This window comes from Saccopteryx bilineata, chromosome 2, assembly GCF_036850765.1.
Source record: "Saccopteryx bilineata isolate mSacBil1 chromosome 2, mSacBil1_pri_phased_curated, whole genome shotgun sequence".
NCBI lineage: Eukaryota > Metazoa > Chordata > Mammalia > Chiroptera > Emballonuridae > Saccopteryx > Saccopteryx bilineata.
The window spans coordinates 7906362-7926483 of record NC_089491.1 but is presented as its reverse complement, the minus strand read 5'-3'; the positions used below and the strand labels follow the sequence as shown (position 1 = coordinate 7926483).

The window sequence follows — 20122 nt, the reverse complement described above, 5'->3', positions numbered from 1 at the left end:
GAGTCACTCATACATTTTGAGTAGAAGAGTAACCCAGACAGATTGGCTTTTTGTTGTAAGAAGCTTGCCCTGGCTGCAGGTAGAATGGAGCGGAGAAGATGGGAAACAGATGGAGGGCCTGTTGTGGTGATCCAGGCTAGAGATGATGATGGTGGACCCTCCACACCGGGTGAACACAAGAGGATGGGTCTGAAGGCATTCAAGAGACAGAATCGACTAGATTTGGGGATGAGTTAGGTCCAGACATATAACTTGAGATCTCAGAATTCTGACTTCTTCCTGCTTCCCAGCCATAAAATGGGTGGGGACCTGTACAGGGTGGGGCAAAAGTAGGTTTACAGTTGTGAATACGGGAAACAGTTGTTCATGTGGAAAATAATACAATAATTAATAAATAACAATACAAGAATAAATTGTGTTTCCCATACTCACAACTGTAAACCTACTTTTGCCCCACCCTGTATATCTCTCCAGTTTATCCCATAATTTAGAAATCACAAGTAACCAGATAGAAGAATGGTAATAACAGCTCCCATTTATGTACCCCATTTCCAGCCAAGGAAGTTGAGGCCTGCAGAGTTTACATCACTTGACTAAAAGCACCCTGGAGCACAGGCTCTAGTGTGTTGTCTACACTGTGAGGTTCTCATTAATCCTGGCTGGGCCTGCTCCATGGGGCAAGACCCTGTAGCTCTCTGACCCAAGAGGGGATTTCAGAGGAGGGAGCCAGCTAAGATGTCCCAAGATCTGTCTGGCTCCTCAGCTGTGACCATGAGTAACTTCAGGCCACTTGAACAGGAAGCAGGGTGGAGGCCTGGCTGCCAGACTTCACTGGTGGGGTATTCATCTCTCTGCAACCTCAGGGCTGGGAACCCAGGAAATTTCCCTGCCTGCACTTCCCAGATGGTGCCTGGCGAATGTAGAAAGTGGTGCCCAGACAGGACGCTCCATTTGGGGTGAGACGAGCCTGGACTAGAATCCTGGCTTTGCTGCACATGGGCAGTATGGCCTTGGTTTGGGACATTGAGGCTTGGGGGCTCCAAATAGAATTCAGTATCTTATGCCTAGGACCACTGGCCCTGGAGCCAACAGAGCTGGGTTCAAAATCTGTCTGATACAACACTGACTATCTGTGTCACACAAACTTTCCATGTAGTTTGTATTGCATAGAAAGGAATCTTGAAGGACACACCCTAAACTTTTCCATCTCTGAGGCACAGTTCTTCAGCCATAAAATGAGAATAAGAATCTCAACCTTTCTCGAATGTTGTAAGGGCTTCACAAGGCTGTGCCTCCAAATGACTTAAGCCTGGAGGGATGTGGGGATTGGAAGGAGCTGTGAGCAGAGACTCCAGGCCAGCCCTTCCATGCTTTTCCAGAATTCCCTAGCATAGCCTGTCCTACCTCCCCAAGACCATGATCAGTTGTATAAAGAAATCAGTACCTCACAAGATAATTCAAACAAGTGGTCTAGAGAAGGAACCCCAGGGAAATGTTAGAGAGGGCTATTTGATTGGGGGTCCTGATTTAGATAGGGTGGTCAAGGTGTTAGCTCAACCCAGACCTAACTAATAAAGGGAACCCAGGCACAGGAAGCTCTGGAGGCAGAGGCAGGAGCAGGCATGTTTGGGGGACTCAGTGTGACTAGAAGGGAGTGAGTAGAGGGAGGAGAGAGAAGCATGGGGTCTGGGAGGAACCTGCTCACATGAGCCCTGTGGGCCAAGGAGTTTAGATTTTATTCTAAGCACAAAGGGACACCGTTGGAGGAGTAAGCAAGCAAGAGACAAGATCCAAAATACCTTTTTGGAAGTTCCTTCTGGCTGCTATGTGGAGAATGGGTTGATTGTCAGAGGCACGAACAGAAGCAGCCAGGTGAGGATGCTATTACAGGCATCCTAACGGGAGACTGGTGGCTGAGACCAGAGTGGAGCCAGGGCGATGGGGAGAGAAAGGAGACACATTTCAGAGGAAGAACTCAGCACATGCTGCACAATGATGATAGGTACTCAGTCAGAACTTTTTGAGTATTCCCAGGGTTTCGAATTGACTAAATGCCACCAGGTTCTTGAAGTTGGGAGGTAAGTGAGCAGAAGTGCAAAAGTAGGTGTGGGGAAGGAGAGGGGAACAGGAATTGGGCAGGACTGCAGCCTCTAGAAGCATAGCTAGAGAGAGTGGGAGGTGCTTAGAGAATCCTTACCCTTACCGGGACCTGGACCTACTTTTGTGCTATTTACTTATCTCAGACACCACACCTATGGTGTATCCTACCCAGTTCAGGGACTACCATATGATCGACACTCCATAAATGGTTGTCAAATGACTACATGGATGGATAGATGAGTAAATGGATGGCTAGATGACTGTGCATTTAACTATGTCACCCCCTACTTTTAACACTCCTCAGTCTTTGCTGATAACTATCAGAATTCATTGTCCATGCCCTGACCAGTGGCACAGTGGATAGAGACTCACCCCGGAGCACTGAGGTCCCCAGCTTGATCTCGAGGTGATCGATCCTGGGCTCTCTGGCTTGTTCCCAAGGACACTGGCTTGATCCCCAAGGGCACCGGCTTGATCCCCAAGGGCACCGGCTTGATCCCAAGGGTGCCATTTTCAGCCCTGGTCAGGGCACATATGAGAAACAATCAATGACGTTACATCTAAGTGCAATGATGAGTTAAGGCTTCTCTCTCTCTTCCCCCACACCCTCTCCTTTCCCCTCCCGCCTTTCTTCCTTCCTCTCTCTCAAAAATAAAAATAAAAAAATTCGGCCCTGGCCGGTTGGCTCAGTGGTAGAGCATCGGCCTGGCATGCAGAAGTCTTGGGTTCGATTCCCGGCCAGGACACACAGGAGAAGCGCCCATCTGCTTCTCCACCCCCCTCCTTCCTCTCTGTCTCTCTCTTCCCCTCCTGCAGCCAAGGCTCCATTGGAGCAAAAGTTGGCCCAGTCACTGAGGATGGCTCTGTGGCTTCTGCCTCAGGAGCTAGAATGGCTCTGGTTGCAGCAGAGCGGTGCCCCAGATGGGCAGAGCATCGCCCCCTGGTGGGCATGCTGGGTGGATCCTGGTTGGGCGCATGCGGGAGTCTGTCTGACTGCCTCCCCGTTTCTAGCTTCAGGAAAAAAACAAACAAAAAACTTCAATGTGCACAATTCCTTTTAAAGTAAGTTACCCAATAGCAATACTCACACATGTGTGAAAAGATACACGTGCAAGATGGTCCCTGCATCACTGTATATTATACAGAAATGTCAGAAGCTGCCTAATGTCTGGCCGCAGGAAGAAGGAGGCCTTGAGGGTGAGGACTGTGTTCTGTTTCCTGCTCCATCCTTGGCACCTGGGACAGTGCCTGGTGCACAGTAGGTTCAATAAATACTCGTGGAATGAAGAGACCTCTCCTCAATGAGACGCCAGGAGGCTGCTGAGAAGAATGGTGGAGATGTGTGTTCTCTGAGGTGGGAAACATCCACACTATCGTGACAAAGTCAGAACAGTATGTAAAGGATGAGCTTTTTCTGAAGAAAAATGGGTAATTTATGGATGCATCTTGAAGGATACATCCTAAACTGTTAAGAGAGGTTTGTGTCTAAGGAGAGGGTTGAGGGGGGGAAGTTTTTACTCTATTTTAATGACTATCCTTGGGAATTGTTTGATTTTTGTAGTATGATGAATTATTTCTATAATGTAATAATATCACTTTAGATAGGTGGATTGATATGATATGATTAAACAAAGCCCTGTGCTTCTGTGGCCCTCTGGATAGAATCCACGTCTTTTAGTCCAGTGTTCAGGCCCCTCTGGAAGCAGCAGCTTAGCCTCTTGGACCCCTTCAGCCTTGCCCAAAGGTCCTGACCTTGTCCCCCTGCCTTCCCGGTGACACCTACTAAGTGTCAAGCTTCAGCTCAAGACCTCCCCGTTCCCCCCCACATCAGGCACAATGCTCATCCCCTTCTCTGTGCCCCCAAGTTGTCAACAGTCTGTGTGCACAGACAATAGGGCGCCCTGCCTTCTGTTTTTTGTTACAATATCTGGTGCATATTTGGCACTCACTGGAAGAGAGAGAGAGTAGGCAGGAGGAGAGAAGGATGGAAAAAAAGGAAAGAAAGGAGGGAAAAGGAAAGAAACAGAAAGAAAGGAGAAACTGAGGTAGAGCTTGTCAATGTCACTAGCTCAAATCATCCTGAGGACAACTACCCAGCCAGCCCGCTCTCTCAGTCACCTGACACTCAGCACAGAGCGCCACACCACGCTGCCTTCTCAGCCCTGCTTGCCAAGGGCGGTCAGTGCTGATTCACTGGTGACTGAGCTCCAGTTATTTGCAGAACTGGAATGGCAGCTGAGCTAGCCCAGCAGCTGACCAAAGGTGGATCGCTTTGTGCTGGCCTCCTCACTAGTATCTGAGCCAGTCACACAAGAAGATAAAGGCTCCAAAGAACTTGCCCATGGTGATCTGTCCTGCTTAAACCTCCCACGGCCAAGTCCACAAGCTGCCCCATTGATCAGCCAACTCGGCCCTTTCCAAGCGCAGCCTGGCCATCACTCACAGAGGGTAGTCATGGTTCAGAACACAGGCTCTGGAATCGGGCGGCTCTGGGTTTCCGCCCAGGGAGTACTGAGTCAAAGGGTATTTGCATATTTACTGTTGAGAGATGCTGCCAAACTGCCTTCCAAAGGGGTTGGACCCATTTATACTCCCACCAACAGTATAAGACCATGCCCGTTCCCACACTTTCTCCATCTTTTCCCATCTGTTTAACAGCAACAAAATACTGCTGTGCTTGCATTTCTTTTGCTAGGATGTTTTCATAGTTTTTGGCAGTTTGGATTTATAAATTGCCTGGTCCTATTGTTTGTCCATATTTTCAATTGGAGCAGTCATCTTTTTATGATCAGTAGAAGCTTATTACATACATATTGTGGGTATCCACCTCTGTTATCTATACTAAAGTATTTCTTCTACTTAATTGTCTTTGGACTTTGCTCATGGTGTCTTTGTGCCTTGCAGAAGTCCCTTACCAAGCCCCGGTGGAGACAGGAGCCCCCCTACTTTGCGAAGGGAACACTGAATTGGAAGTCAGGAGCCCAGGTTTTGGGTCCCACCCCTGTCACTGAGGTACCGTGTGACTTTCAACCAGTTCCTGACCACTCTTTATCTGTTAAAGAAGATTGTTGAATTAATTGGTCTCTGAGGACCTGTCCACCTCCATGTCTAGACCAACACTATTCAAAGAGCTTCCTGTTTAATGAAAATGTTCCCTGTCTACACTGCTCAACGTGGTAACTGCTGGCCACATGTGGCTATGGAGCACTTCAAATGTGGCTAGTGTGACTGAGGAACTGAGTTTTAAAGTCCATCTCATTTAAATATTAATTTGAAATAGCCACTCGTGGCTAATGACTACCATATTGGACAGCACGGGTCCGGCTTGTAGGTCCCCCACTTCTGGGGGGGCTGCAATGCCGAGTTTAGTTAAGGTAGGGCCAGAGAGTCTGAGTCCCTGTGTGACTCGGGGCAGGTCACTCCCCCTCTCTGACCTCAGTTTCCCCATCTGTCCAGTAGGGCCCGCAGCAGGCCCTGCCTCCTGGGGCTGTGGAGCAGATTTGTTCAATGAGTGTGAAAACCAGACAATTCCAGGTAGAAATGTGAAAGTGTGTTGAGCCCATTTCCACCGTGTCCAGAGACCCACAGGCGGCTTTCCCCAGAGCAGCGCATCCCCACCTCCGCTTTGAGGCCAGCTCTGTCCTCTGAAACCAGGGCTTTGTCTCCCACATGCCTTTAGCCCAGGACTCCAAATTGCTGACAGGACAAAGTCCAAACTTCAGCCTGGGTTCCAGTTCTGAGGGCTGGCCCTACCCCCACAGAACCATCCTTAGTACCACCGGACCCCGGCCCACAGCTCAGGGCGGAATGGCCGCCCTGCCCTGTGTCTGCCTCCTACCCCACCTCCCAAGGTCTCCCAAGCACTCCCCTCGCTCACACCATTTATTCCTTTTTCACTGACAGATGCTTTTCACGCCATCTTCGGGGAGCGGGGGAACACAGAGGGGGCCTGACCTGCTGTATGTGGTCAGGGCAGGCTTGTTTGGGGACCCGGAGGCGTGTAAGCCCAGGCCCGATGAATGGGTCAGAGTCAGCCAGCAGAGAGAGGAACTGGTGGAGGGAAAATCTGAGCTGAGAGAATGTGGGAACCCTGGTTCTGCAAGAGGCGAGGGTGAGGCTAGAGGCTGGCAGGCCCTGTCCCCCAGTGGAGCCTAGCAGGCCCTCTTAATGAGGCTGTGCTTTATCCTAAAGGTGGCAGGGAACCATGGAAGGTATTAAGAGACGATGGTGCAATTATTCCAGGCCAGCTCCCTACCTGACCTTTGCCTCCTCAGAAGATTCAGGAATTGACCCCCTTTCACTTTCCTTTCTCTGCCTGCCCCGAGTCTCGACCTTTCACAAGCACACAGTTCTCGGGGTCTCCCTTCTGCCGGAAACGACCTGGGTTCAAATCCCAGGCCCGCCACTCCCCGGCCCTGTCGCTTCCAGCAAGCTACTCTTTCATCCTCAGTGACCTCCCCCATAAAATGGAGATGATGACAACCTTGCACTGTTACACAAATTAGGAGGGGAAAAAATATGGCACAGAGCCACTTAGGAAATGGAATCCAGCTGAATTTCTTCTGGGCAACGTCAAAGCCATGCCGTGGAGGGGCCTTCCTGAAGGACGCCTTCCTGGGGGGCTGTCCCATTTCCGGGAAGTTCCCCATAACCCACTGTCCCCAACTGGGCTGGAGGGAAGGAAGGGTTGGCCAAGGCCTTTCTCCGGCAGCCTGACCATGTGCCAGGAGACCTCTGAGCTAGACTCGTCAGATCCTTCCCCTGCCCCCAACCCCACACCCGCACCCACTGTGCCGGGAGTCGGTGGGTGGACACAGAGCTTACATAACCGGGCAGGACACCTTTCACCCAGTGATCAGGGCCGTGTTTACTGACGTGTTCCCAGGTCACCTCCCGGTCCTCTCAGGTACCGCCACACACAGCCCTTTAGGCCGTGCTAAACTCTGCTTATTTTCTGAATTCTTAGTCACAGTCTCTCATGTTACTGTCAGCAGCAGTTATTATTCTCACCATTTAGTGGCAAGGCACCGGGGGACAGTGGGGGGCAGGGGGAGCAGCTGGTTTAGGGCAGTCAGACCAGGGTGTGAGTCTTAGCCTCCTCCACCTACCCATTAGCTCTGTGGTCTGGACCAGTTGTCTGGAGTCTCTGAGCCTTATTTTTGACAGCTGTAAAATGGGTTTAGTGACCATACTTTTTCCTGAAAATTCAAAGAGGTAGTAATGTGCATAAAGGGCTTTGTAAATTACCTGGCACATGGGAAGGGCATATCAAATGTTGACTATTAATATCACACTATGTGTTATAACCTGTCCTTTCTACTCAACTCACTATGAACCTCTTTTCACTGACAATAGGGAATTTTTTTATTTTTGTGACAGTGAGAGAGACAGAGAGAGGGATAGGGACAGACAGACAGGAAGGGAGAGAAATGAGAAGCATCAATTCTTTGTTGCGGCACCTTAGTTGTTCATTGATTGCTTTTTCATATGTGACTTGACTGGGGGGCTACAGCAGACCTAGTGACCCCTTGCTCAAGCCAGCAACCTTTGGGCTCAAACCAGCAACCATGGGGTCATGTCTATGATCTCGCACTCAAGCAGATGAGCCTGTGCTCAAGCTGGCGACCTTGAGGTTTTGAAACTGGGTCTTCCGTGTCCCAGTTTGACACTCTATCCACTGCGCCACTGCCTGGTCAGGCAACAATAAGGAGTTTTTTTTTTAATATTTTATTTATTGATTTTATAGAGAAGAGAGAGAGAGAGAAAGGGAGTGGGGAAGAGCAGGAAACATCTACTCAGAGTAACTGCTTCTCGTATGTGCCTTGACCAAGCAAACCTGGGGTTTCCAACCTGCGACCTCAGCATTCCAGGTCGATGCTTTATCCACTGCGTCACCACTGGTCAGGTGACAGTAGGGAATTTAACACTTGAGGCTTTCTGACACATCCCACACTCCTGACTGCCTGGGATCATGGGACTGTGAGCTGGGAACTCTGAATTTTAGTATCCTATTTGGCTTTGGGCTCCCCACCTCCTAGTCCTCAGGCCCCACCTTTTACTTGTGGAGCCACAGGAGGGTGGGCATGGAGGTTGCGAAGGGCCCTGCTCTCTGGTGCTGCATTTCAGACCTGGAGGCCCCAGACCCTGCACCTCACCTTTCCTTCAGACCTTCAACAAATATTGCACAGGTTCAAATCCTACCTCTGCCACTTCTTGACTGGTGTGATTTCAGGTTCCTGGTCTCTAGAATGGGAATATATTACTTATTTCCCAGTGATGTTATGCATAGTGAATGAGTAGATATTTGTACAGTGCTTAGAACAGTGCCTATTCGACTAAAACAAAAACTGAGTGTCCACTATGTGCCTGGCACAGTTGGAAGCTCTGGGGATACAAGTGCCAGCAATCACAACAGTCCAGACCTCAGTGAGGTTTTGTTGGGGGTTCAGGAGAAATCAACCCCAGTGATGCAGCCCAAGGCAGGTGGTGTGGACTATTCTCTTGCAGGGCGGTTGGCTTTAAAGAAGGTCTTCCTGCTGTCAGTTCTCTTTCTCTTAACAACAACAGCTTCCGTATTAATATTGCCCTGGGAGTCTATGCTCTGGGCTAAGCAATGTGCTTCTGAGATCTCAAATGCCAACTGCCTGTGGGTGATCCCATCATTGCTAAAGACTTGAGGTTTGTGGTCACCCTCCTCCGCCAAACTTCTTATGTTGAAATCCTAACCCCAATGTGATGGTATTTGGAGGTAGGGTCTTTGGGGAGGTTTATTAGGTCATGAGGGTGAAACCCTCATGAATAGGATTAGTGCCCTTTCACAAGAGACCCCAGAGAGCTCCCTCCCTGCTTCCACCATGTGAGAACACAGCAAGAAGACAAACCCCTACGAATCAGAAATCGGACTCTCACCAGCTACCAAGTCTGCTGGCTCCTTGATCTTGGACTTTCCAGCTCCAGAACTGTGAGAAATAAATTTCTGTTATTTGTACACCACGCAGTCTGTGGTATTTTGTTATAGTAGCCTGAACCGACTAAGAGAATCATTACCCCCTTTTCCCTGCAGAGTTTGTCTGTCCCACCATCCCTACCCAGGGCCTAGCACACTATAGCGGTCCAGTGAGTGAGTATTGAAGGAAGGATAAAAGGAAGAACTGACACTAAACTTCCCACAGAGTGAGGGTCACATCGGGAGGCCGGGGCCCTTTTGCTCCTGGCGGACCAGGAGCTCAATCATATACGCTGTGGTCACCATACTGGCTCAGCAGAGACACTCCCCAGACTGTGCCCCTCCTCCCCATCATCACAGCTGACACTCCACCGGATGTTAGTGCCTCAGGCACTGTCTAAAGTTTTCTACCTGTGAACTCTTTATTTTTATATTAAAATATATATATATTTTTACAGAGACAGAGAGAGAGTCAGAGAGAGGGATAGACAGAAACGGAGAGAGATGAGAAGCATCAGTTATAGTTTTTCGTTGCGACACTTTGTTGTTCATTGATTGCTTTCTCATATGTGCCTTGACCGCGGGCCTTCAGCAGACCGAGTAACCCCTTGCTTGAGCCAGCAACCTTGGGTCCAAGATGGTGAGCTTTGCTCAAACCAGTTGAGCTGCGCTCAAGCTGGCGACCTCGGGGTCTCAAACCTGGGTCCTCTGCATCCCAGTCCAACGCTCTATCCACTGCACCACCGCCTGGTCAGGCCTGTGAACTCTTTTTAATCCTCACAATTTGTTCCTTACAGGTGATGAAACAGGCACAGGGAGGGTCATCATGTCCATGGTCACATGGATCATGGATGATGGAGCTGACTTCAAATCTCGTGCCTGGATCCCAAGCCAGAGCTCTTTAATTTATTTGTTTATTTATTTATTTTTAGTGAGAGAGAGAGAGAGACAGAGAGAGGGACAGATAGGGACTGACAGGAAGGGAGAGAGATGAGAAGCATCAATTCTTTGTTGCATCATTTTAGTTGTTTATTGATTGCTTTCTCAATGAAAGTAATAATTTTCATTGATTACTTGGGGGGGGGGCTACTGCTGAGCTAGTGACCCCTTGCTCAAGCCAGCAACCTTGGGCTCAAGCCAGCGACCTTGGGCTCAAACCAGCGACCTTGGGCTTCAAACCAGTGATCTTTGGGCTCAAGCCAGCGACCATGGGGTTATGTCTATGATCCCACACTCAAGCCAGTGACCCCACTCTCAAGCTGGTGAGCCTGCGCTCAAACTGGCGACCTCGGGGTTTCAAACCTGGCTCTTCTGCATCCCAGGCCAATGCTCTATCCACTGTGCCACTGCCTGGTCAGGCCCAAACTGGAGTTCTTAACCATCGTGCTATTGGGGCGTTCTCCTTCTGTTTTAGTCACTGCTTCTCTGACTTCAAACACACACACTCCGCAGTAGAATGAAACTAGAAGTCAATGGCAGGAGGAAAGTTAGAAAATTCACAAATATGTGGAAACTAAACAGCACATTCTTAAGCAACCTGTGGGTCAAAGAAGAAATCACGAGGGAAATGAGAAAATATCTGGAGAACGAATGAAAACAAAGACACAGAATCTATGGGATGCATGAAAGCAGGACAAAGGGGCATTTATAATGGTCAGTGCTTACATTAAAAAAAGAGACAACTCTACAAGCAAAAGTAACACATCCTCATCATTTAAAAATTCAAGTTTTGCCTGACCTGTGGTGGCGCAGTGGATAGAGCATCGACCTGGAACACTGAGGTTGCCAGTTAGATACCCCGGGCTTGCCTGGTCAAGGCACATATGGGAAGCAACTACTACAAGTTGATACTTCCCGCTCCTCCCCTCTTTCTCTCTCTCTAAAAATCAATCAATAAATAAAAATCTAAAAACATTTCAAGTATTACACAATTTTATACTATAATAAAATATAAGTTTACAGAATGCAAGTCCTCCATGATACCTACCCCCCCCCCAGACATAACCTCTGGTAACAGTGGGTTTAGATGCTTTAGATACTTTTTCGAAGCTTGCAGTAATGGTATCTAAAAGAGTAAAAAGGACTAATACAGTGCACATTGTTTGTTGTTTTTCTGTTGTTTTGTTTTGTTTTAGCCAACAGTGACTCTTAGAAGCTGCTCCTTGTTAGGACAGTCTCTTCCAGGGCCGCACGATCAGTTGTCTGTGGTGAGGACGTCCACACCGGATTTAGCCAGTTCCATCAGGATATGCTTGGGGTGTTCGCAGTATTTAACTACTTCAAGCCACTTTGCAGTGAGAGCTCTTCGATATGCATCCTGTGCACTTGCGGCACATGTATCGGGGGTCATTTGCAGAAGTTAAACCTCCGGGTCACAGATCAAGAACATTTTTAAGGTTCCCTCTCAAAAGGCGAAACCAGCTTCGCCCAGAGAGTATGGGAAGGTCAAGTCAGTTCCCTAGCTGTCTGGGATGAGTCCCAACTGTGGTCTTGCCCTACTAGGGCAGAACCCCTCAAGAATGACCCAGTCTCTCGTGGTGACAGCCCTGCTGGTGCCATTGGGATCCAGAAATTGACTACTCTTTTTTATTTTTAGTTAAACTTTATACTAATTTTGGGGGTAGATTAGTAATTTTTTTTTAATTTATTGATTTTTAGAGAGAGAGGAAGGGGAGAGAGAGACAGGAACATCGATCTGTTTCCTGTATGCACCCTGACAGGGGATTGAACCGGCAACCTCTGCACTTCGGGATGACACGTGAAAAATCCGGTCAAGGTAAAATTGACTTTTCTTATCAAGAATATTCATCAGACAACTAAGCCAAAGCACTTCTTAAAACCTCAGCATTTGCTTTTTAACTCAGTGTTCAAATAAGTCCTTGGAGAGAGGCCAGGGCTCATCTGCGTAAAGCACCAGGCCCCACTTTCAAGGTTAACAGCGTCCAGGTTGGACTCTGATTAGCATCTCCACGCATGGGTAGCCGGGCTGCCTGAATTCCCTGCCAGAATCCAGCCAGCGGCTTTTTCCCTGAATCATCATGACTCCTGCAAACTGGGCACTAAAGTGATTAGTGTCCTTCTGGGCCACTTGGTAGCAAACGTCTTCCACGTCCCCAGGTTTGTCCTGCTGCCACCTCATAGAGCTGTGGGCATTCAACTGTGATAGCAGGTGTGGAATCAGTGTCACAGAGAGCCACCAGTCACCTGGAGGCCAGGGCAGGGTCCTTATCATGCCCTGTCACCTTTACCTGAGGTGACCTTCAGCAATGTGCTTACCTTATCTGAGGCACGCTGTACATGCTGTTCCCTTTCACAGGGACCTCTTCCCTCACACTCCTCCCTCAACACTTCCCCTGGCCCACTCCTTGTCACTCGCAGACCTCAGCACCCCTGTTACTTCTGCAGGGAAGCCCACCCTGGCCCCTGCAGTCAAGGATGATCCCTTTCTAGATAATCTTAGAGCACCAAGCTTGAAGCACTTAAAATTAGGACAGTTCATGAGGTGGGTTATTGCTATTTATGACTCCTCACCCTCTCGCCCCCTGGCAGTGAGACCTACTAAGTGGGATGTGTCTTTGTCTTGGTCTGTGTCCCAGTGGCTGAAACAAACGTCAGTGCCTAGAAGGCAATGCTTACAGAGCCTGACGTCAGAGCCAGGCCGCCCAGATTTGAATCCTGCCTCAGCGAACTAGGGCGAGTTCCTGAACCTCTCTGTGCCTTGATTTTCCCATCTGTAAAATAGAGATAATAGTACCTATGTCCTGGAGTTGTTAGGAGAGTTCCTTGAGTGAATATATGTGAAGTGCCTGGACAGGAGCTGGGCATGTAGAAGGTGCTGGATCAGCGCTAATGGGCAGACAAGGTTCTCGGAAGTCCCATCTGGAAGAGGCACTGGTGTCTGCCTACTCAGCATCCTCCTGATGTAGTGGCCGTGTCAGTGTTTCGGCCATGGGCCTGGAGCTCCGGTGAGGGTGATGGAGACCCCTCCGAACCGTCATGGTTTGGACTCCTCTGCTCCCTGTATCTTCCCATCCTGCTCGTACTGACGAAGGCGGGCCATCTCCCACAGAACCTAGTTCAGATTCTTCCCAGGGCTTTTCCTATCCTTGTCGGGGCAGAGCTTTGCTGCCCTGGGGCAGGTGTCTGAGCAGCTGTCACCAGGGACGCACTGTGGCACAGACCTGGGTGGGGAACCACCCCGTGGGAGGGGGCTTGGACCAGGCTGCTGTACTCATTCTTGGGCCCCTTAGGACAGCTGCCACACAGGGAGGCACCATGCTGTCTGCTGTCTAAACCCTGCAATCAGACTTCCTCTGCAGAGCGTGGTGCCCAGCCTTCAGGGAGGGGGCCAGCTGTTTCTCTGAGAGGCTCTTCAGAACTCCTTAGAACAGTGGTCCTCAACCTTTTTTGGGCCACAGACCAGTTTAATGTCAGAAAATATTTTCACGGACCGGCCTTTAGGGTGGGATGGATAAATCAATCACGTGACCAAGACAAGTGTCAAGAGTGAGCCTTAGACGGATGTAACAGAGGGAATCTGGTCATTTTTAAAAATAAAACATCGTTCAGACTTAAATATAAATAAAACGGAAATAATGTAAGTTATTTATTCTTTCTCTGAGGGCTGGTACCAAATGGCCCACGGACCGGTACTGGTACTGCCTTAGAAGACATCCTAGTATATTTGGCCTCACCCCATTGGCTGACTGGGTACCAGAGGACCCAAGACGGGCCTATCAGATTCTATCTTGAGAGTCTGGCTCAGAACTAGTCTTCATTGGCATGTGAACAACCCACCAGGGGCAGCCATAGGCCCAAAGAAGCCAGGAAAAAAGCAGGTAGCCCTAGGTACTAAGAACTCAGGAGGGTCCTGCTTTCCGGGTCCTTATTCAGGTCCCTTGGGAGCTGGGCTGCACTGCCTCCTCCTTGTCAATTTCCCACCTCCCGATAGAGTGAGTGACCCTTAGTCATTCAAACGCTCGCTGCTGCGCGCATTTCCCCTCCTCGCAACCCTCTTCTGCGGAGGAAATTCTCAGGCCCCTTCCGCGGGTGATTTACTGGTCCAGGCCAGGCTGACGCTCCCCCTCCTTCCCTGGGCCTTCCGGGAAGCATCTGCAGGGCTGCTCTCGTCACTGCCCTGGGGGCCGCTGCGCCAGGGGACCAGCTCACAGGAAGCCCTAGAGGCTGGGTCACCTCCCGCCTCCAGCTGGAGAGGATGGTCAGGGAGGAGGGAAGCTTAGGTCCTCTTAGGTTGCTTGTTTTGGTTTTCCTCCCGCAAATGGAAATGGCTTTATTTATTGAAATATAAATACAGACGTGTGGTTGTTAAAAAAGCATTACACAAATGCAGGAAATTTTTTAAGAAAAAAAGTCCGCTTCACCCCTGATCCCATCACCCAGAAAATACACGCAAACGCCGTTTTCCCCCCAGGAAGAAAATCAGATTGTATAGTATACTGCTGGAACCTACCTTTTAAAAACAAATTAACGGCCCTGGCCGGTTGGCTCAGCGGTAGAGCGTCGGCCTGGCGTGCAGGCGACCCGGGTTCGATTCCCGGCCAGGGCACATAGGAGAAGTGCCCATTTGCTTCTCCACCCCACCCCCCCTTCCTCTCTGTCTCTCTCTTCCCCTCCCGCAGCCAAGGCTCCATTGGAGCAAAGATGGCCCGGGCGCTGGGGATGGCTCCTTGGCCTCTGCCCCAGGCGCTAGAGTGGCTCTGGTCGCAGCAGAGCAACGCCCGGGAGGGGCAGAGCATCACCCCTGGTGGGCGTGCCAGGTGGATCCCGGTCGGGCGCTTGCGGGAGTCTGTCTGACTGTCTCTCCCCGTTTCCAGCTTCAGAAAAATACAAAAAACAAAACAAAAAACAAATTAACGCCCTGGCCAGACAGCTCAGCTGGTTAGCATCCGCTCAAAGCTCACAGGTTGCCGGTTCGATCCCAGGCCAGTGCACATATAGGAGTTGTCCCCCCCACTTTCATTAAAATCAATAACTTAAAAAGAAAAACAGACTAGCAATGCATCTATCAAGAGGGCATCTTTTCTAAAAAAAATCTTTCTTGAGTTATGACTGACATACCATAAACTGCACATATTTAAAGTGTACAGTATGTTTCAACATGTATACACCTATGAACCCATCACCACATTCAAGATGACAAACATATTGTACCCCTGAAAGTTTCCTTGTGCTACTTTGTAATCCTTCCTGCCCACCCCACCACAAACACATACATACACACACACACACACACACACACACACACACACTCCAGGAATCACTGATCCTGATTTTTGTTACTTTGAATTAGCTTGCATTTCCTAGAATTTTATATAATTGGGACCATTGAGTATGTCCTTTTTTAGTCTGGCTTCTACTTAGCATAATTATTTTGAGATTCACCCATGTAGTCTATCCTAGATTGATAGTTCATTTCTATTACTGAGTAGATTCTACTGGATAGAGATATACCACAGCTTGTTTATTCATTCCCCTGTTGATGGCCATTTGAGTCCTTTCCAGTTTGGAGTTATTACAAATAAAACTGCTTTGAAAATTTATGTACAATTACTATTATTTCTTGTGGGTAAATACTCAGAATGGAATGGTTGAATCATATGTTCAAAACCCTGGGCTTGCCCAGTCAAGGCACATACAACAAGCCACAAGCCATCAATAAACAATTAAAATAAACCTAGAATTGATACTTCTCGCTTCCCCCCATGCCTCCTCTCTCTGTAAAATCAATAAATAAAATCTTTAACTTTTTTTTTTTTTTTTTTTTTTTTACAGAGACAGAGAGAGAGTCAGAGAGAGGGATAGATTGACAGGAACGGAGAGAGATGAGAAGCATCAATTATCAGTTTTTCGCTGCGTCACCTTAGTTGTTCATTGATTGCTTTCTCATATGTGCCTTGTCCACGGGCCTTCAGCAGACCGAGTAACCCCTTGCTTGAGCCAGTGATCTTGGGTCCAAGTTGGTGAGCTCTGATCAAACCAAATAGGTCCGTGCTCAAGCTGGCAACCTCGGGGCCTCGAACCTGGGTCCTCCACATTCCAGTCCGACGCTCTGTCCACTGCATCACCACCTGGTCAGGCAATAAATAAAATCTTAAAAATAAATAAATAAATAAAAATTTAAAAATTAAAAAAAAAGAAATTACCATACTGCTTTATAAAATGGTTATACCAGTTAACTCCACTAGCCGCAAGCAGTATATTCAATTTCTAATGACTCTTCATATTTGCCAATATTTGATATGGCAAATTTTTCACTGTAGCTATTCTAATGGGCATGTAGTGGCATCTCATTGTGGCTTTTGTGTTTCCCTGGTAACTCTGGAGTGAAGCATCTTTCCGTGCTCATTCGAGGCCATCTCTGTATACGTATCACTAAATGGATCTATCTACATCGGTTTTAATGTGCAGCACTGCAACACTAGACCCACCCCTTTATTTCTTCAAGATCCTGTTGAGGGACATTGTGGTTGGCTTTGATATTTGCTGTTCCACATAATGCTGTGATACACAACCTTATATGTGCATTTCTGCACGTTTGTCTGTTTTTTCCATGTGACATCAATGAGATAAAGCAAGGCACATTTTTAAGACTTTTGAAACACATTGCCAGGAAACTCCCCTGGAAACCTGCATCCATTAAAGCCCCACTGGTGGTACGTTGGAAACAGTCTGGCTTCTATTTCAGGCAGGAGTGGCCAGAGTGATGACTTGCAGGGTTTGAGGAAGTCTTTCAAGTATGACCCCATGACTTTTGGCCAAAAGCCAGAAATAAGGGCAAATTGGCTACAGGACTCCCTCCAAGTGGCCTTGGAAAATCATGAAGGTGCTCTGGGAAGGTTGGGGAGGCGGGACGAGCTGGGGTCAGGCCTGGGGGTGAGCCCAGCAGGATTCAGGTCTGCCCTGTGACTGTGGGCCAGCCACTTGACCTTGCTCAGCAATGTCTCAGATGTGGAATATGACAAATAATACTAACCCCCTAGTATGTGAAAGCCTTCTGCAAACTCCGAAATGTTCCACAAAGGTGTGTTGTGAAGGTACTTTATTTCCTCTCTAGAAATGTGGGTGGCACACTCTCCCTTCTGGGCTCACCCCTGCCTGGAGAAAATGGAAATGAAGGGCAGGCCAGGGTCAAGCGGAGGGAGAGGAAGCGAGGTCAGCAGAGTGATGTTTCCCCACCCAGCCACCCCCACCAATATGGACTTTGTGTGATTATGGTAGGTTACAAAGTAAAGAGAATTAAGGTTGTAGATAGAATTAAGGTTGCTAATCACCTGACCTTAAAATAGGGAGATGATCCTGGATTATCTGAGTGGCCCCAAGTAATCACAAGGGCACTAACCATGGATTGAGAACTTTATATGATGGTATCTCATTTAATCTCACCATCCTGTCAATGGCTCCCCAGTGCTCTCAGCACTGTGGCCTGCAAGGCTCTGAATGGTTTTAGTCCTCCTGATCCCTCAGGCCTCATCTCACACCTGTCTCCCCTCATTTTCTGCACTAAATTTCTTTCAATCTCAGAAAGGAATGTGACATGCTGCTCCCACCTCAGGGCCTTTGCACAAGCTATTTTCATCCACTTGCAAAGCAGTTACTCTGCTCTCCACCCTCATAGCTCCTTAAATCAGGTTCCTGTGTACGCACGCTGGATTTCAGATGACATATCCGTATATTTAAGTACATAAAAAAAAATATATATCTATAGTTACCTGATAGATCTCTGCCTCCCACTAGACCATGGGGGCCAAGAAGCCAGAATGCCTCTTCAGGATGTTTGCTAGAGAGAGAAAGAGAGAGAGAGAGAGAGAGAGAGAGAGAGAGAGAGAGATGCCGTTTGCTGAAGGAATAGACAACAGAACCCAAAGGTTAATATATCATTCACATTTTTTTCAAAGCAGTGATGGGCTCAGAGAAGATCAGAGGTCTATGCAAAGCCACAAGGCAAATCTGGAAGGCTCCTCTCTTTGCTGGAGGCAGGGCCTGGGACTGGGGCCCATCCGAACCAGAGAGTCACTGTGAGTGGGGGTCAAGGCTGAAGGAACTTGGGTCCATCCATGAGGTCTGCTTGGGAAGCGCCTTCTCCGGCAGCTCTGAAAGAGGATGTGCTGAGCACAGCTGCCCAGGCAGAAGCGGAAGGAACTGGGGTGGGGGCGGCGGCCTGGGGCCCCAGACCCCGCTCCCTGCAGCCACAGCAAATCTTCATGGTCTGGTCTGAACCCTCACCCCGCTTGGCCCCTTCTGTACATTTTCATATGCTCACTCTGGCTGGTGTTGCTGTTTAAGTGGCTGTTAGAACTGGGCCACACCAGGTGTGGACAGAGGTTGGGAACCTGTCCCCCTAAGCCACTGCAGTGGGAGACCAAATTGGTAAGACCATTTGGGAGGGTGATTTGGCAATATCTGTGAAAACTTTTGGAGCGTGTACCCTTCGACTCAGCAATTTTGCTTCTGGGAATTGATCTTGAAGATATGCTAATGTCTGTTGGCAATAATATTTACACAAGGAGGTGGAATTGGGGGCCACATAACATCCATCAGTAGGAGACGGATAAGTAAATTATGCTTCATTGGTCCCATGGAAAACTATGCAGTCATTAAAATGAATAAACTTATGAATATGAACTGACATGGGAGGGTGACGGGAGGATGCTCATTATATATATATGCTCATTACATACACACACACACACACATACACACACACGTATGTATAAATATTAAGATATTTTTTAAATTGTGGAACAGCTTGACCAGGCGGTGGCGCAGTGGATAGAGCGTCAGACTGGGATGTATAGAAGAACTCAGGTTCGAGACCCCGAGGTCGCCAGCTTGAGCGTGGGCTCATCTGGTTTGAGCAAAGCTCACCATCTTGGACCCAAGGTCGCTGGCTCGAGCAAGGGGTTACTCGTTCTGCTGAAGGCCCACGGTCAAGGCACATATGAGAAAGCAATCAATGAACAACTAAGGTGTCGCAACAAAAAACTGATGATCGTTGCTTCTCATCTCTCTCCGTTCCTGTCTGTCTGTCTCTATCTATCCCTCTCTCTAACTCACTCTCTGTCTCTGTAAAAAAAAATAAAATTGTAGTACAGCCTGGCCAATGGTGGCACAGTGGATAAAGCATTGACCTCAAGTGCTGAGGTCTCTGATCTGAGACTTCAGGCTTGCCGGTTCAATATATGTTTTTATTACGTATTGCTGAATAACAAACTACCCCCAAACTGACCAGTTCTTCAGCTCCAGGAAACTCACTCACCTGTTTGCATTCAACTGGGAGCCTGGCTGGGCCGGGACCTTCAAGGTGGCCCTCATCCTCCAGGGTCTCTCTCCACGTGGTCTCTAATCATTCTGCAGTTCGAGTGGAGCTTCCTTACAGCATGGCGGCTGGATCCCAAGAGTGAGTAAGAGGACATGCCTTAAAGTTGAAAAACTTGTCTGACCTGTGGTGGCGCAGTGGATACAGCGTCTACCTGGAACGCTGAGGTTCAAAGCCATGGGCTTACCCGGTCAAAGCACATATGGGAGTTGATGCTTCCTGCTCCTCCTCCCTTGTGTCTCCCTTTTCTCTCTCTCTTCCTCTCTCCCTCCTCTCTAAAAAAAAAGTGAATAAATAAAATCTTAAAAAAAAAAAATTGAAAAACTTTACAGAGCCTTGCTTGCATTGTGCTTGCTAATGTCCCCTTGGCTACGGCAAGTCACATGGCCAGGTCCAAATTCAACATGAAAGGGTGTAGATGCTGAGAGGAAAGACACATTGGGGGGCTGTTATAGTAACAATCCAACACAATATATGTAATGAGATATTTTATTAAGAAACTATGCATGTCCTCTACCTCCTAAGTGTTGTGAGCATTAAATAAGTTAATAAAAAAATACTTGGCACTTCAAGCCCTGGCGGGTTGGCTTAGCAGTAGAGCATTGACCTGGCACGTGGAAGTCCTGGGTTTGATTCCTGGTCAGGGCACACAAGAGAAGCACCCATCTGCTTCTCCACCCTTCCCTTCTCCTTTCTCTCTATCTCTCTCTTCCCCTCCCACAGCCAAGGCTCCATTGAAG

At 48.5% G+C, this 20122-nt stretch overlaps 1 long non-coding RNA gene across 1 annotated transcript; it reads right to left on the bottom strand.

Moving 5' to 3' along the window:
* Positions 1-15996: 15996 nt before the first annotated feature.
* On the bottom strand, positions 15997-19451 carry LOC136322725 (uncharacterized). Its single transcript, XR_010728857.1, has 3 exons — positions 19323-19451; positions 17776-17843; positions 15997-16134 (listed from the first exon to the last, which is right to left on the bottom strand). It is a non-coding gene; the product is annotated as an uncharacterized lncRNA (long non-coding RNA).
* Positions 19452-20122: the final 671 nt, after the last annotated feature.